Raw genomic sequence first — 16,686 nt, 5'->3', positions numbered from 1 at the left:
CTTCTCATCTTTTTATGTACCCCTAGCTAGATTACATAAGGTAGTAACATGCCAAATTTCAAATCTAGTCCCAGCGGTTTGGACTGTGCGTTTATATGTATGTAAGTCAGTCTTCTATAATATACTTAGTTTATTTGATTATGTAGGTATATACCTCAATAATATATTATAATGATCAACTCGCCTATTTATTAATAAAAGATTTTTTTTTTGTGCAATGTAATGAATTGACTGTGTCTGTCTCGCCTATTAAATATGTAAATAAATGGCACGAAGCAATGTGGGCGTATCCCAAGCTCAACAAGCTGACACAATATAAACTGACTCACTGGATTTTCATTTATAATGTTTATAACATCAATATAAATTGAATCGATTCCAGATGCAAATACGACCCAAGATCTTTTTTTGCTTCCGATTATACCAAATCTTATTCTATCATTACTGTTTGACAAATAGTCGGTCACTGATAATAAAGTATGTGACGATAAACAATTGACAGGTGTTTAGTCTACTGGCACCTTTATTTATTAAACCCTCCTGAAATATACAGGACAAGTGATACCGATGCGTTCATGGTAAGAGAAACCTGCTCATTCAGGCAACTGGATGTGTAACAATGGTCTAAAATTGGTTAGGTTCCCCTGCCAAGGAGGTCTGCGGAGGTCAAATGCAAGTCGATTCTTGTAAATACCCGTCTTACCCAATCAAGATAAAAAATAGCGCAGGTACTTCGGGCTCTTCCCTAGAGAGGGAAGTATATATAGGACTAACCCCAGGAGGAAAAAGAAACTTACAGGACATGATGCATTTGAGCATGACGATACTTCTTCTATTCCACTAAGTGCCATATTAACCGGCATGGCTGAGAGGCGCTTTAATGACTTAAATTGCGATGACTGGACCCACAGCGTCCTCTCATTGGCCCAATTGTAACTACCGAGGTCGTTCGCGGTTTCATCATATTCATAAATACAAAGTTATATTATCCCATATGGTTGTACATATGGACCCGAAGCATTTAGGGTAAACATGTCGAAATTTTCGGTATTCAGAGATTCAAAGATTGCAGTTACGATATGTGATATGTGCACGTTAATCTCAATGATAATTCTGATTATTGCTTCATGCTTAAAGTTACCAAAGTGAACTTAATTAGGAGCTGGTCTGGTTTATAGCTCTCTTAAAAAATAATATGCGGCGTCAGTGGTTTTACGGTCTGGTAATTATGATATTTTGTATGTCTTGCATATTGATGATGTTTAAACTACACAAAAAGTTAACTTCATAAAATTTTGAATTTAAAATGCTGTTCAAGTTGATTGCAGGTGCTACGCTCAAAATATTTAAAACCGGAACTTTTCTTTTTTCGACGTTTAAAAATCAAACAGCACACGATTCTATTTTAATGTAAAAATCGTCAAATTTATATAAATATAAAGAAAAAGGATTAAAAAAGAATAATTTATTCTGAAAACTAATGAAACATTTTTCTTTATATTATTATTTATCCATCTTAGAAGTTTAAATTTATAAATTAAAAAAGGAAAAGAAGCGAAAATGTTAAAATACACAGGGCGTTCATTAGCACACATGCATCACAATGGATTAGAGATATTGCTTAAAATAGCGTCCCTCAAAGTAGGTTATATCAACAAAGTTCGCATTAAATTTTGTTTGCCTAATTTCTTAATATCCACAGCTTCGATTTTAAATAATAAACTTATCTAACAAAAGGTCTAATGAATTCTACAGCAAATAGAAGAACTCGCGTCTACGGAAATTTGCTTTCAGTTGTGTGTATTTTCATTTTTAGAAAGTTTTAAGTGCAAGTAACAAATGTTTCCTTATTAGCATAGATTCGGTTGTTTGTAATACAAAACACATAACACTTTATGAATGAGTTCTGTTAACAAAGGCATCGGAAATGACCCCGGAGCACCAACACTTCTTTCAGCCTCGACTATTGTTCTCCAAACGAAGTTATCTGGCTGTTTGTACACATACATATAAAATGTCCTATTATCATTCAATAAAGTATTCTACCGATTCTTATAAAAAAGTTAAAACTTGTTTAGTACTCAATGCACTCAACAAAATGGTTGTATGGTGATAAGGTATCATAACGACGACGAAAGACGTAACAAGAAACGAAAAGAAAAGAACTAATTTATTTCATAGGCCACCTATAATACCCTCATTACAAAAATGTTATCAGGAACACAAAAAAACAAACAGAGAATTTCTATCTTTAAAAAATATGTGTTCTGATATTGTCCATCAGAAGAGACATTTTTATATAAGGATTTGCAATATTCCAAAGTAGACGGATGATTAATAGCGCGTGCCATTTTGATGGATCTGTGTCGGGTTTTGTGTAGAATACGGTCGCCTTTTTCAATTTTCATAGGCCGCTTGTCGAAGCCTATTGTCTATACAATAGTGGATTTTTACCCGTAAGAATTGTTAAATTTTCAGTATAATTTTTAATAATTAGAATATATTAATTGCTACAGGTATTTGCCTACCTTTTTATTATAGGTATATAAATTTTTATCAAGATAAAATAAATAAATCAAATTATAACTTGCATGTATAATAAAATGGAATGAGTTCTGACTGCAGTTTTAAGTAGGAACAAGACAAATACTTGAACTATTTCTCTATTTATTAACATTTGTTTTTTAATTTTAATTTCAATGGCTTTCTTTATACAAAGTTTCGTTAAAATGATTTTCGCAAAGTATTTAATATACGAAATAATAAAACAACTGCGTACTTTTTTAATACATCGCTAAAATTTCTTTTAAAAATATCTCTATGGAGGTTATGTTTAGCTGTGAAGCCAAACTATATCTGAAGACGTCTAAGAAACGTGAGTTAGGTTCGCTCGGCTACCCTTGACTGCAACCCCATTGGGGATCGAACGAATCAATACGACCCTTCTGCGACGTAGGATGTTGACTCAGGTCCCCATCGCAAGGAGCTATGGAACCTATGGACACATTTGACATACGTAGATGATCTTTTGATGAAGCCAAGGAAAATTATTCGTAATGACTTATTTCGTATTGAATTAAGATTGGTTTAACAATCATATAGGGTAGGTAGGAATTTTAATAAATAATAAAAAGAGAATTGCCCACATTAGAGGTTTTAGCACGATTTCTCCAAAGTTAGTCCTGTTAGTGTGATTTTGAATGATAATTGGCTTATGCCAAACAGCTGAACGTGGCCTATCAGTCTTTTCAAGACTGTCGGCCTTGTTTACCCCGCAAGGGATATAGATATGATTATATGTATGTATGATAGAGATTTATTTGGTATTTTAGTAATTTACTTCAGCATACTTAATCTTGCATTGCTGCAGGTCTGCCACATATATTTAATGTTCATAAATATTCTATAGCTATTTCAAATAATTTTTGTATGAAAAATAATCTGATTAACCACTAATTGTACATTTTGCCACTGGTATACCGCAAATTGAACGAAATAAACGTTGATGAGCACCATTTTATAGTAATTTCAACACTAGCAGCAGAAATTCTATCGTAATACATGGTTACAACTTTGAATTCAATTTTAAATTGAATAACAAAGTGAAATCTTTATCGAATAGTCACACATAATGAAGCAAATTATGTAATATGTACTTAAAACTACTACATTATATGCTAAAGTTTGTGTACTTATTTATGTACGTCTTTTTGTTGCTCATTCTCACAAATGTTCAGATATACATATGTTCCGATGAACATGAGTATAACTAAAGCCTGCTTTTGTATTTTAGTGATCAAATAAAAAAAATAGATTCACTAGGAATAACACAACACCAAAAGAAAAAAGAATAGGACCACTCTATGCCTTTCCCATGGATGTCGTAAAAGGCGACTAAGGCATATATAAGTTTGAGATTCTTCTTTTAGTTAAAAGGTTGGCAACCTGTCACTATTATAATCTCATTTCAATCATTAAACCAAACAGCTGAACGTGGCCTAGCCAGTCTTCAAGACTATTGGCATTCTCTACTCCGATAGGGATATAGAAGTGATTATTTATGTCATTACGAATAATACGCTTATATGTAGGTACGAGATACTTCAGACTTTCAAGAGCAAATTGAGCGAAAGTTCCTTTCCGTGGTGTGGCGTCCCCGTACATCTCATAGTGCCCGTCCAATACATTGCTTTACGTAACAATGTTTGCGTTACGTTGCGTTGCTTCCACTTCCATATCGCACACATCCTGTATTTTCTCAATAACGTTATGCAATCCATTGTTATAACCGTCGTCGTTATAATGGTCATATTTTTTTGTGGGAATATTCTGAAGTTTACTTAAGCAGGTGTATATATGTTGATTTCTTACACAAGATACCTAAGTTTATATTTTTAATTTATTATGTTAAATTTCCAGATAAACCATTTTTAAGTTTCATAAATGTTAGAAGTAAGAAGACTTATGTAGGTAATTCTCATACTGGTTTAAAATAATAGAATTTTGTCACGCAAATCACACGTCTAGACCGGACATTAGATAGTAGTCTGCATTGTTTTTTCTCTTGTCAGAAATATGCGAGATTTCTGACATATATGTATTTCATTGTAATATTTTCGTCATAGGGCCAATAGTTTCCCTTTTGTTACGACAAACCTTAACTAAATTTGAATACAATATCACTTTCGAATTTCATACCTTTAGTTCATAATATATTTTAGTGTTACTAACATAAACAGCCTTCTTACAGTTGAAAGTTTGTCGTAGTACTACTTAGCAGGTGATTGGCACCGCCGTTAAATTATGTACATTTATTATGCCTGTTAATTATGAAGGTACTTAAGTAGTAAAATTCTTATATGAAACGAGCTGACACTTCAAGAGACGTCCGTTATGCTCCGACGAACACAAGCATTAAACAATTCCATTTACAGTAGAATAGATCAATTACATAGTTCAGTGCCTCTCAGACCGCGATCTGAATTGATTTTATAAGTTTCACATTAGATATTATTGATCAATATTGAATGATGTCTGTACATTGCATAATCCATAGATATATAATGACCACCCGCCTTCTTAATTTGGTAGAAGTTTATTTTCAAATAAGTGAATAAATACTATATTGTTTAATAAAGAAGTACATTACAGATAATGTAAATATATAAATTTCAAAATGTTAATAATGGCTTTAAAATGTCCTCTCGAGGACTTACTACAAGCACCAGATGATAATTGATGTATCTGCTATTATCAATATGTTGTACATTATCTTCAATTCACAACAAAAAATGGCAAAGGACCTATGTTTTGATTTTTCACGTTTTTATAACAATGCATGAAATTTAAATTGAATTTCTATATCATTTGACCCCTAATCTGTCAGATATTCCGCTTAAACCTTACAACTTCCCCTTGCAATAACCCGGGGAATCATTCCACGCGCGCCTTCCAAAAAAAGAACAAATGTATCCACGAAAGTACTATACTTGGGGAGGATTAACAGCTAGGGTGAACTCGGCACGAAACTCACCCCTACACTACCCTCGGCAGTTATATAGAAATATACAGGTATGGAATCAATGTATACTTGTTCGCGACGTATGGTTCCCGGTACTTTAAAAATAACACTAAAAGGCGAATAAGCAAATTCATCTAAATAGTGCAGCTTTGGCCACGATCCAATATGGGAAAATACCCTGCAAAGGTTGCGGAGGTTAGGAGTCACTTCATGTAAAAACAGGACTTAGAAGACTTAGCTGAAAATATCTCTCATATTCTTCATGCAATTACAGTTGTTAGATGCCAATTCAAAACTGAGTCGGATAAGAAATTTTTTTTTATTATTAGATGTCTCCATGTCAATTTTTGATACATGATCTACAGTTAGGAGATTTTTCTTGTGCCAGAAACTGATTAAAACCTTGCTGTATTTCAGCTTATATATACGTCCACTAATATCGGTTACACTGCGTTGTCTGTCAGTTAAGAAAGACATGTAGGTTTCTTTCTTAACTGACAGACAATCTTACATTGAAAAAGTACTATAAAGGTCAGATAACTGAATTTATATTGTGACTTTTCCAAAATACAAGTTTAGCTCTATACATTGGGCGTATAATTGACCTTTCTCACCCGTTATTTAGCCGGTTCAAGGGCTAACAAAAGTATACGGCCTGGCTGGCCGAAATTAGACGAATTAGGTATACTTCTAGGTTGTGTCAAGGTTTTTACGTCGGAGTAGATATTATATTATATTTATTTATATAATTAAAGAACAATATGTCCAATAATGGACTTGTAGCGGGAGCGATGATTCGGCTCGACCGCCACCAAAGGGAAGATCTTCCGCCAGGCTAGGTGTTATGCCTGGGGAACCGCGGCTCCGACGATGTTGTGTCGGAGGTTGTATATATAGCTCCAATCCGTGAAATCTCTGAAATCGCGATTTGGGTTCTTCGCTGCTATTGGCTGAGCGCGTCATTTTCTTCGCGATGATTGACAGTAGTTGTTTGATTTGATGTTTGTGGCGAGTGGCGTAGAGATGTCGCCACAGTACTCCCCCCCAAGACCGGAGGTCTGAAGTCTTGAGATCTTGCTGTGCAATCTGTGCTTCAGAAGCTTGCAAGTGCCAGTTGTCTTCCAGTGAGTCGGAAGTTGCTCGAAGTCCTAGTGAGTCAGGAGTGAGCCGTAGCGTTGCTCGTAGTCTGCGGTGAGTCGAGACAGTAGAGAGCGAAGTCGACTTGTTGGCGCCGGTAGAGATCGGTGCAGAGCTGCCACGCTGGAGAGAAGAGCGGCCGTCGAAGAGATCCAGGCGTGGGCTGCGGTAGATGCGTCGGTCGCCGAAGTCGAGGAGAGTGAGTGCGGGTGGAGACAGGACCAGGAAGCTCGTTGAATTGGCTGCGTTGGACCTGCTGCGATACCCAGTTGCTGGCTTGCTGTGAGACTGCTTGCAGAGTGAGGAGTGATGCTGAGGATTGGAGTTGATGATGAAGAAGGTTGCTTCCAATCACGTCGGGGTCACCAATGTAGCGGGAGCGATGATTCGGCTCGACCGCCACCAAAGGGAAGATCTTCCGCCAGGCTAGGTGTTATGCCTGGGGAACCGCGGCTCCGACGATGTTGTGTCGGAGGTTGTATATATAGCTCCAATCCGTGAAATCTCTGAAATCGCGATTTGGGTTCTTCGCTGCTATTGGCTGAGCGCGTCATTTTCTTCGCGATGATTGACAGTAGTTGTTTGATTTGATGTTTGTGGCGAGTGGCGTAGAGATGTCGCCACAGACTTGTTTAAAAAAGGAAACGCTTCAGTTAACCAAGTATTTTTAGAAACATTTTCTTTTAAGAGAAGTGCAGGAACCTATACAAATAAATAAATAGTGCTACACGTATAATATGGGGTAGTAGCTATATGTATAGCCCATTTAGCCCTTGCAAAATCTAAAATGAAATTTCACTTATCAAAACCCATATTTGTAAGAATTTGAATACCAGTTATTTAAGTTTATAAAGTTAAAGGCAAGAAACTTTACGAACTATCGTATTCAACCTGGGATATAATAAATTGATTTAATACGTGGGCCGCAACTAGTATATAAATAAGGAGATACTTCTTATAAAACTTCTGAAACTGCAAATTTATTTCATTTAGCGGGATGAATTTTAATGACGTCATCAACTTAATGCCTCAGCCATGAATCTCAGAATGCAGAGTTGTTCAAAGTAGATAAGACAGGCAGATACTTGTCACGTTTAGTGTCGAGTGCGGGGGCGGCTCCAGTACCCTCTCGCGTGGCACGTCGCGGCAAAATTAATATCGTTGCCTCCCCTACGCTCATTAAAATGTTTAAGCGATGACGCGTACATTAGCTTTAGGTTATCATACTTTGTGAAATTAAAAAACCGCATGACAGATGGTAAACTAGCAATATGCAACATTCCGAAACATCTAGGAGATATTCCATCACTTTTAACACGATGCTAAACAGAATATTTTGCAGCTTGTGTACCTAATAGTAATAAAAGACACTATAAATGGAAAGTTGTTTGCCTTAAAAGAAGACACCATAAAAATATATTGTGTTTGCAATATGCTAAATATGAGAGTTCTCGCTTTCAATGTTGGTGTTATATTCACATGAATAAGAAATAAGATTCTGCAAGCAATAAATCGCGGCACTCAGCCGCTGGCATGAGGCCAATTTTCCTTGTAACTTTATAGTCCAGGTCGATACCGAGACACTTCGCAGTCGATATCCTAGACGATGACTGCAATAACCCATGAGCTTTATTACTTTTAGAACTAATTCTGATTTATTTTATTCTGATCGTCCAGCCATTGCCACTTCCTCTACTGCTTTAACTTTGAAGTCGCCTGCAATTTAAATAAGTTTGTGTTACAGTTTATTTCCTAAAGGTGAAACAACTTTTTGTCGACATAACTCGTACCTACATAGCGTGCCTCACTAACATTTTTCTACAAATCCAAGCTCTGTATAATGCTTTATAAATCAACTTTTGTCAAGAATAAATACTTTTAGAAATGACAAGGCAATTCCAAAACCCCCAAGAAACGATTTCATATCACGTACGAAATGCAAGACCTCGATATCAGTGCGAAAGTAGCTAATAATGTGGAGCAAGGCAAGGTTTTAATTAAATCAACATAATATAAAGGAACAAGTTTCCCAGAAATAATTGTTAATTAGATGAGAAACATATGCATTCATATCCAATACATCAAATCTTACTATATTCAACTTTAGCTACAGATTTATTCTAATGATACGTTAGAAAATGATCAAATTTCTTTGGTCACGTATTTTTGAAAATTATTGTTTAGCTTTGGATGTAAACCTTTTAAAATATATAAATTTTGGTCTAGTTTCACATGCACTTAAATTTATCGAGCAGATACTACTCTAACATTCTATTGCTGAAGAGAAGTTAAAAATACTGTGTAGGAATTCGATTCCGGCGTTCGATAACGATGAACAGACATGTGTTAAATGTCTGACAAGCCTTACGAGCTGTAAAGTTAACTAAAGCGGATTGACGTTCTAAGTCTTAACGGTAAAAGGTGGAAGTGGGTAGTAGAATAGTGCAATTGAAATCGAGAAGGAATCTTAAAAAAACATATGATGAATATATCACTTAATGACGTCTTACTAACTTAATGGCTTTGTCTTTTCTTTCAATTTTGTTTACCAGTTCCGTCGACATTGAGCAATAAACAAATGACAATTGTCAACTTGTCATATTGTCTTTACAATTTCGCTCAGCATGTTGACATTACCAGTTGTAGAAGTGGCATTGGTAAACAGGAGAGACGAGAGACGATAGTGCTGTCGGCTTAACTTGTTGTGCCTCTACTTCATTACAAAGTTGAGAACACTTCAGCATTTGTTAGGTGACGAGGACTTAATACTCTCTCCCTGTGATACCGGCCCTTCGTTTATGTAACTAATTTATGAAATAAATTAAGATGAAAAAGGTTTATTTTTAATTTTAGTACATGTTCTATAAATTAATCTCACTTATTGTAAACTTATATAAGTTATAATGTAAGTATAATTGACAGTTTAAGCTTGTCAAATCATTGCGTCTTGCAGCTTACCAAAATGATTGTTAGCAACTTTAGTGGCATAATACTTTTCCTTACCACTTTTATTGCACTTAGCCTTCTGTTACTAGTATGAGGTACAATAAAAGTTTATGTAATGAAGAGTTATGGCGAAACATAGCACAGTTATATCACGGACTTATAAAGTTACCTTCTTGACTCAATTTGTGTCTATGCCAAGAGTTTGCATTGCCAAGGTGCGACATCGTGGGCGCCTAACGAGAAACATACTTATTTTTGTCTCGTGAGTAGTCTTGGAATGCAATTGTTTTCAATCAGTCATTACTAAGAAAATTTTACTAACATTTTGCTTGGATTGTTATGGCAACGTCACTTTATAATGAATGTCCCGTGAGTATAATATGTCATGACATACTGTTACCTATTTATTTTCTCTTTGTTTCCAATATGTTTTAAATTATTTCTATGAAATGATACGTGGGACGACTGTGGGATTATAACATGTGGTGAGATTAATTAACATTGTTTATAGAATTTTATTTCATGTATTTGATTTTATAGAATAATAGTTGAGAAATTTGTTTTTATCATCATGATTGTACACAATACTTATAGTTATTACAAATTATTTCTCTTAGTCTTAATTTTTTTTTATTTGTGATTGTCCTGTTCTAACAATGTGCGTGCTAAGGTCGTGCAATGAAGTGACGTGACTTGGATTTTTATCGCAATTAAACAAAGTTTAATTACTTGGGTAAGCCCAAGGCATTAAATACATTTTATTAACCATCATCATAAAGTGAGAACCATCGATACTGATACAGTTATAAGGAACCATCAGACAAAAAGCTTTTATTTTGTTTTGTAATGACTAATGATTCGAAAGTTTTAGCTAATCCTTCGTACACATAACGATTTTATTACATCACTTCGTACATACCATATCGATTATTGTGATGAAAGATCAATAGATGAGATTTACTTGCTCGAAAGGAAAAAATGAAACAACCTTAACTGATAGTGAAGTTATATTATAAATCTAATGCGGTCCTTGATGAGATACCCTTCATCGAAATTTGAAAGATGCGTAAGGTAAGAAGTATTTCTCCGATCGGCCTGGACGATAAGAAGATTAAAGTACTTGATGTGCATTTTGTTTAATCGCTATTAATAAGGTATCCGAGGCAGCCGCAGTTAGTTTGTCTGACTACACACGTCCAGTCCAGCGTGTAGGTAAACTTTCTACCGCGAGTCTAGGCATGTGGATGCGATATCGTTACATATACCAGTTTATTGCTCTTCAGGTATATTGAGAGCTATAAACGGAATATTCTCCAGCTTCGCCGTGGAATTTTTTGATACGTTATTGATCATTTTTCTAAGGATTATAGGTTCCTGTGATATATCATCATCATCATCATTACTCTTTTTTCTCAATTTCTATTATGAAGCCATCCACCTGGACGTGGCCACTAATCATCATAAGTTTAGCCTACTATATTTGTTATTCCCCTTGTCACTCTGTTTATAAATACCATATGGTTCATCTCTCTCAAGTTTGGACATGCCATTGTGGAGGGCGTTAGATTTTCGAGGCGATTTCCTTAAAAGGCTGTCTGAATCAGATCAAATGAGATCAGTGCCAGGTGGAATGAATGTCGTCATCTGTAAAAAGGAAGACATTTAATAGTTCATTTCTTTAGGTACTAAAATAAAGGTTAACGATCTTGATGGATCTTTTGATCGAAAAATACAATACAGATTAAAAGCCAAAAATCGAAATAGGATAACAAATTTAATATAATAAATTCATTAAGCTATTAAACATATTAATTTAGGAAACTTATTTTTTAATTTAAACACATTTCAAGATAATTGTGGAACTACTGAAATAATAACTTCAAAACCTAAAGAAAATGGACTGTAGTATTTTTGCTTGTTTTTCTTAATGCGATGAAAGTTAGTTGCGCTCGAGTTTGTTCGTGCGCCACAGGTATTTCATAGTCAGAATATCGCATACATACTCGGTTTATCTTTAATTCCGATATTCGACTTGGTATATCTTGAATCAGATCGAAACGATTACGTAAAATCACGATATGTATATCAAAACGACTTAATCAAAAAAGTGCATTTCTTTTAAGTAGGTATAAACCCAAGTGTAAGCAAAACCAAAGACTATTGTAATAGTTTCCAATTCGCTTTATGGAATCACTTGATGGTTTTTTGAGTTAATGACTTGTATCTTGTTTCGACATCGTCATCATGGTTTGTTTAACCACGACTCGGAATGGTGTCATCGTAATCAGCAATGATGCTGGTGCGACACGAACGTAGGCACGCAACCATTATCATTGCATCTATCTGATGATTTGATAAGCCAATCATGAATGAGGGTTTCATTAGCTCTGCACCTCAAGCTAAAAAAGCTTTTGCGACTTGTGAATATTTTTCAAATTATAGAATAGTGGTACAAACTAATTAGGTAATATTAATTGGTTAAATATGTACTTATAGGTATACCTTTATATAAATAATTCATAAAATATCTTAATCTAAAGTAAAATTAACGATGGAACTTATGAGACTTATCTTTAGGAAATTCATTTTCTGATCGGATTAAAAAGACGTCTTGTCTTTTAATATCTTCAAATTTTTTACTGAATAAATAGACACGATTACTGTACGTGACAGAAAGTATATGTATAAAGCAAAGTTACTCGTAGGTTTTCTTATACAAAACGTTGTTTATTACTTAAGGAAGCTAATGAATCCATTAATCATGTTACTACACTTATATCCTAGCATAGAAACTTGTAATTAATTACCCTCTTGATAACATCGAATTAGATGACATAAAAGTGAAAGCTGTCTGAGGTTGTATAATAATATATTTAATTTTATTTCAGCTTTAAAAATCCACTTAAATAAATCAATACCAGCCAGTAGGTAATAATTGCCACTTATTTACATTTCTGTAAAGGAATTACTTTCAAGAGCTATAATAACAAAATATACTAGATACCGCTTACTTATTTCAATTGTACGACGCATGAAATTTTAATAGTGAGCTTGGTTTATTATTTTATAAGGTGTCTATTTTGTCCGAACATTTGTAATCAGTATTGCTTCCACACATCAGTTTGCTTTACCTCAAAGCTAAATCTCAGTTGTATCGTTTATCAAGTTCCAACAACATGGTCTAGCTATCCTACTACAATTTATGTAATTTTCTTTGAACTCAAGGGAAATGAAGCTAGAACTATTGTACAAACAGAACATCTAGTTTTGTTTCGAAATAGTTTTGAAATACGAAGATGGGTTTGTGTATTTATAAATCTCGTTATCAGCAACATGCTTCAATTTCTTAGTACAAAACCTCTTCAGCAAAACGCAGCATCAGCTCGGATTATTTTCGAAATTTGAAATCACCTTTGGAAACTATCTCAAAACGGCCGTATCGATCGAGAACAAAAACCAAACGGCCCTGAGAGCAATAGTTTCCGAGTTGTTTTTTATACAAGCCGGCCGAATTGGCTGGGTTTGTGGCTGAATACTGGCGGTCGTCAGGTCAATATTGATTTGCATGCCTCTTGTAACGAAATAAAGCTAAACGAAATGCTGAAAAACTAGCACTTTTGGTTTATAATTAGATATGAATTTGAAGACATATTGTGTCAGATGAAGTGAATAAATAGGTACACAACTTACCTACATAATTCAATACGTTGTATTAGTTTTGGACAAACAAACAAGTTCATTTTAATCGTTTTATAAACACTTAAGATACAATCGCATTTTTCGAATTTTATTCTTAGATTTTCATAAGTAACAGAATGCACTCGTATCAGAACAACCTGCAGTCTGGTAGGTATGTAGCATTTTCCCCAGGACTCCAAATCAATTTCAAAAAGTTGTTTTGTCAATCATCTGGTTTTGACTAGATTTTTCGTAGAATCTCAATTCCGTGGGAATTTGAAAGATCTTAATAAAAAATTTTCACTGTTAAAGTCCACAGAGGGCCGTGCTCTCACATCGGTTAAAATTTTTTATGAGAATTTATTTTGAATTTAAAGAATGATGTATGAAAATACCTAGTATTAAGTTTCTACACATTTCGAGAGACGAAGTGTTGATTGCAAGGTGATACTTCAGTGACTTGGCGTGTTGCCGCTCATGAGATTATTATTAGAGCAAACGGGTGCCAAGGTTGCAAGAATTCATTAATTATAAACAAAGACAAAGTTCCAACTGTCATGTGAGGTCAATTCATTTCTTGAAAGGAAATGTAAGTGGTCCTCATGAGGCCACTTTACACATATGAATAAAAATTAATTAGTTTCAAGTTTTTCTCGCCTCCAACTTTGCATTCATTAAAGTTACTTTGTATGAGTAATTTAAAGAAATATGTTTTGGTATACTGTATGTCCTAAATATTTTTATCGATAACCCGTGCAGATGAATAATGACCTTAAACATATGGAGAGCAAAATGGGTTAACCTTATCGTCTTTTGAGAAGTTGAGGTACAAAAAATATCTTTTGATATATAAGTGTAAATAAAGAAATATCTAGTCTATGTATGTTTACAAACCGGTGTCAGTATTGCTTGTGTTTCTCGGAAACTATTAAAAGAGAGAGCAGCTTGAAGATATCGTACGCATATAAATGTGAGGAAGAGTCGGTACTTCCTTTATTGGCATTAAGTAAAAATTCAATGTACCTAAATGTTCTTAATAATGTTCTTAAAGCTGTCTAGAAAAAAATTCAGTTCAATGACCAAAATCAAATTTTTGTTGAAAATGCATGAAAAGGTCCCAAGAATTAGTTTTTATTTGGGCAAAAATGAAAAATGTTTCTAATTCAACGTCTACTGCTAACTGTACCTTTAGCGTCCTCAATCAATGTCAGGGAAAGCGGTTTCTTTTTCCAACTATTTTACATACCCTTGAGTGTACATAGCCTGGTAAAAAGAAAGAGGTGATAAAGCATTAAACTTAGTTTTTTTCATTTTAATGATAAAAACTAAGTTTTTCATTTTAATGATAGTCTCTAAAATAACTGTATCTTTGACTATTGGCTTTTAATATCACGGATGGCTTTTAGAAGAGGGTGTTGTGACACAAAGTAATATTTTACTTTTTATCTGAGAATAGCTAGCAAACTTTAGCTAAATTGATTTATGTTAATATTGGTTGATAAACCAAGACACTTCATTTTCTTCGCCAGAACCCAGCCCCAAACAAACAGACTACGCATACACTTGTATCGATAAACGATTGTCGATAAAAAATATTGTCGACATGCACGCCTCTACAATTATTGTGATGATCGTGACTATCTCGAATGCTCACTAAGAAAAATACATACGTATTTAATCTGAGATGTAATGATGAACATTAATAATATTTAATTCCTTTTGTTATTATTCGCCTTTCGCTGCATACAATAGGCGGACGCACACCCACAGTGGAAAGTGGTGTCAACAATTACATTCTAGTGACATGGCCATGGGCGAAAGTTATGGTTTTCGTCTGCCCGAAATGAAACATTTTAGTGTTTTGGGAAGGAATTCTAAGATACTCGTAATATAAAGCATGTTACAATAAAAAATCATAAATTCTGATTTATTGATTCATAACATAACGTATCATTAAGTTTTTCCTTCTTCATCAACTTTTCCTACTCTTTACGTGGAGTCAGCACAGTCTGTTAGTTTTTTTTTTTTACAATTGATTCTGTCACTTGCCCTCTTTTTCTGTCATAGCGAACCATGAGAAAGAGAAGACTTATTACACCGGATCCAGATATTGGGAAAAGGAAAACGAATGTATCTTCACCTATAAAACCAAAAACTATCAGTAGCTAATCACAATTTGTTGCGTACTCTGTTCTAATGTAAACATATCCATTACAAAACACTGCCTACGATGTCAATCGATGTTGCGACATTATAAATGAATAACAGATTCCATTTGCGCCCGATACATTGCTCAATAGTACTTCTGCATAGACATCTATTGTCAAAAACTGCTTCAGTGTAGGTTGAACAATAGTAACTCCCTGTTGTTGATCGTCAGAAATGGCAAGTATTGTGTTGTGCAGATCTCGATGGAGAGCCAAACGTCGTACTTTACCCTGTACTAACACAATGGAAGTAAAGTCATTGAATCGGATTTACATACCACGCTAACGGTGATAATAAGCTACTATTTAACTGAACATTTTGTTATGAAAATGGTTAAGTATTTTTTTTCTCTTTTACGTTCGTTCGTCGTTTCATGTTCGTTCCCAACATTGTAAATATCACACGCTGGTATTTACCCAATGCTATTTCCAACTTAAGCACTTGATCTTTGTAGGTACGACTCCGTTTTATAAATATAACATGTCTCGTATGTATGTATCATCAGATCACCTGCCAAAACTTTCTTTTGCATTATTTATTGTTATACTAAAACGCTGAGTACTCGCGGCATTTCTGAACTAGTGTTGACGATTTATACAATACAATGAATACAATTTATACAAAATCCAAAAATTTTTAGTTTGGCCGTAATTTTATTCTTTAGTACATTAACTACTAACTGAAATGAAAGTCTTTGTTATAAATCAAAGCGTCTTTTGTGATTACGAGTTTTATGAGCTTCTGTGTTTACAATATGAATGCAGTGAAGGCAGTGTGAAGGAATTAAGACGCACTGAGTCCCTGACACCAAGTAGCCATGCGCGGGCGCCGCATGCGTCAATACGCCCATTCATTCTAACTACCCGCATCAAACCTCTTAATTGCTGATGGGTTTCCAATTACCACTACGTAAACACAGTTAAAATGTTATTGGTAGGATGTACTAAACTTTATGAGGTTCGGGTATAGTAAAAATAATGGCCTACTAACAGTTTACAATGGTTTCCAAAAATGATTTAGCTTTAGCTTAAGCTATGTCTAGTACTACTTTGTTCTGTGTTTAAAGTGACATGATTAACGATTTTACAGTTCTATCCTATCTATTTCACAGTAGTTCACCAGTTTCAGTATCACAGTTGTCCAAACAAATTATCATCAACAGAGATTAATAAGTGTTAGGTGTATTAGAAACAGCC

The 16,686-nt window shown here is 34.6% G+C and overlaps 1 protein-coding gene across 6 annotated transcripts in view; it reads left to right on the top strand.

Annotated features, from left to right (window-relative positions):
• The window catches only part of LOC106137672 (uncharacterized), a 65,546-nt gene that overhangs the window by 9,878 nt on the left and 38,982 nt on the right, over positions 1 to 16,686 (top strand). The gene's annotated exons all lie outside the window — the stretch shown is intronic.

This window comes from Amyelois transitella, chromosome 10 (assembly GCF_032362555.1).
Source record: "Amyelois transitella isolate CPQ chromosome 10, ilAmyTran1.1, whole genome shotgun sequence".
Lineage (NCBI taxonomy): Eukaryota > Metazoa > Arthropoda > Insecta > Lepidoptera > Pyralidae > Amyelois > Amyelois transitella.
Note: the sequence above shows the minus strand (reverse complement) of the source record. Positions and strands in the feature narration are given on the sequence as shown.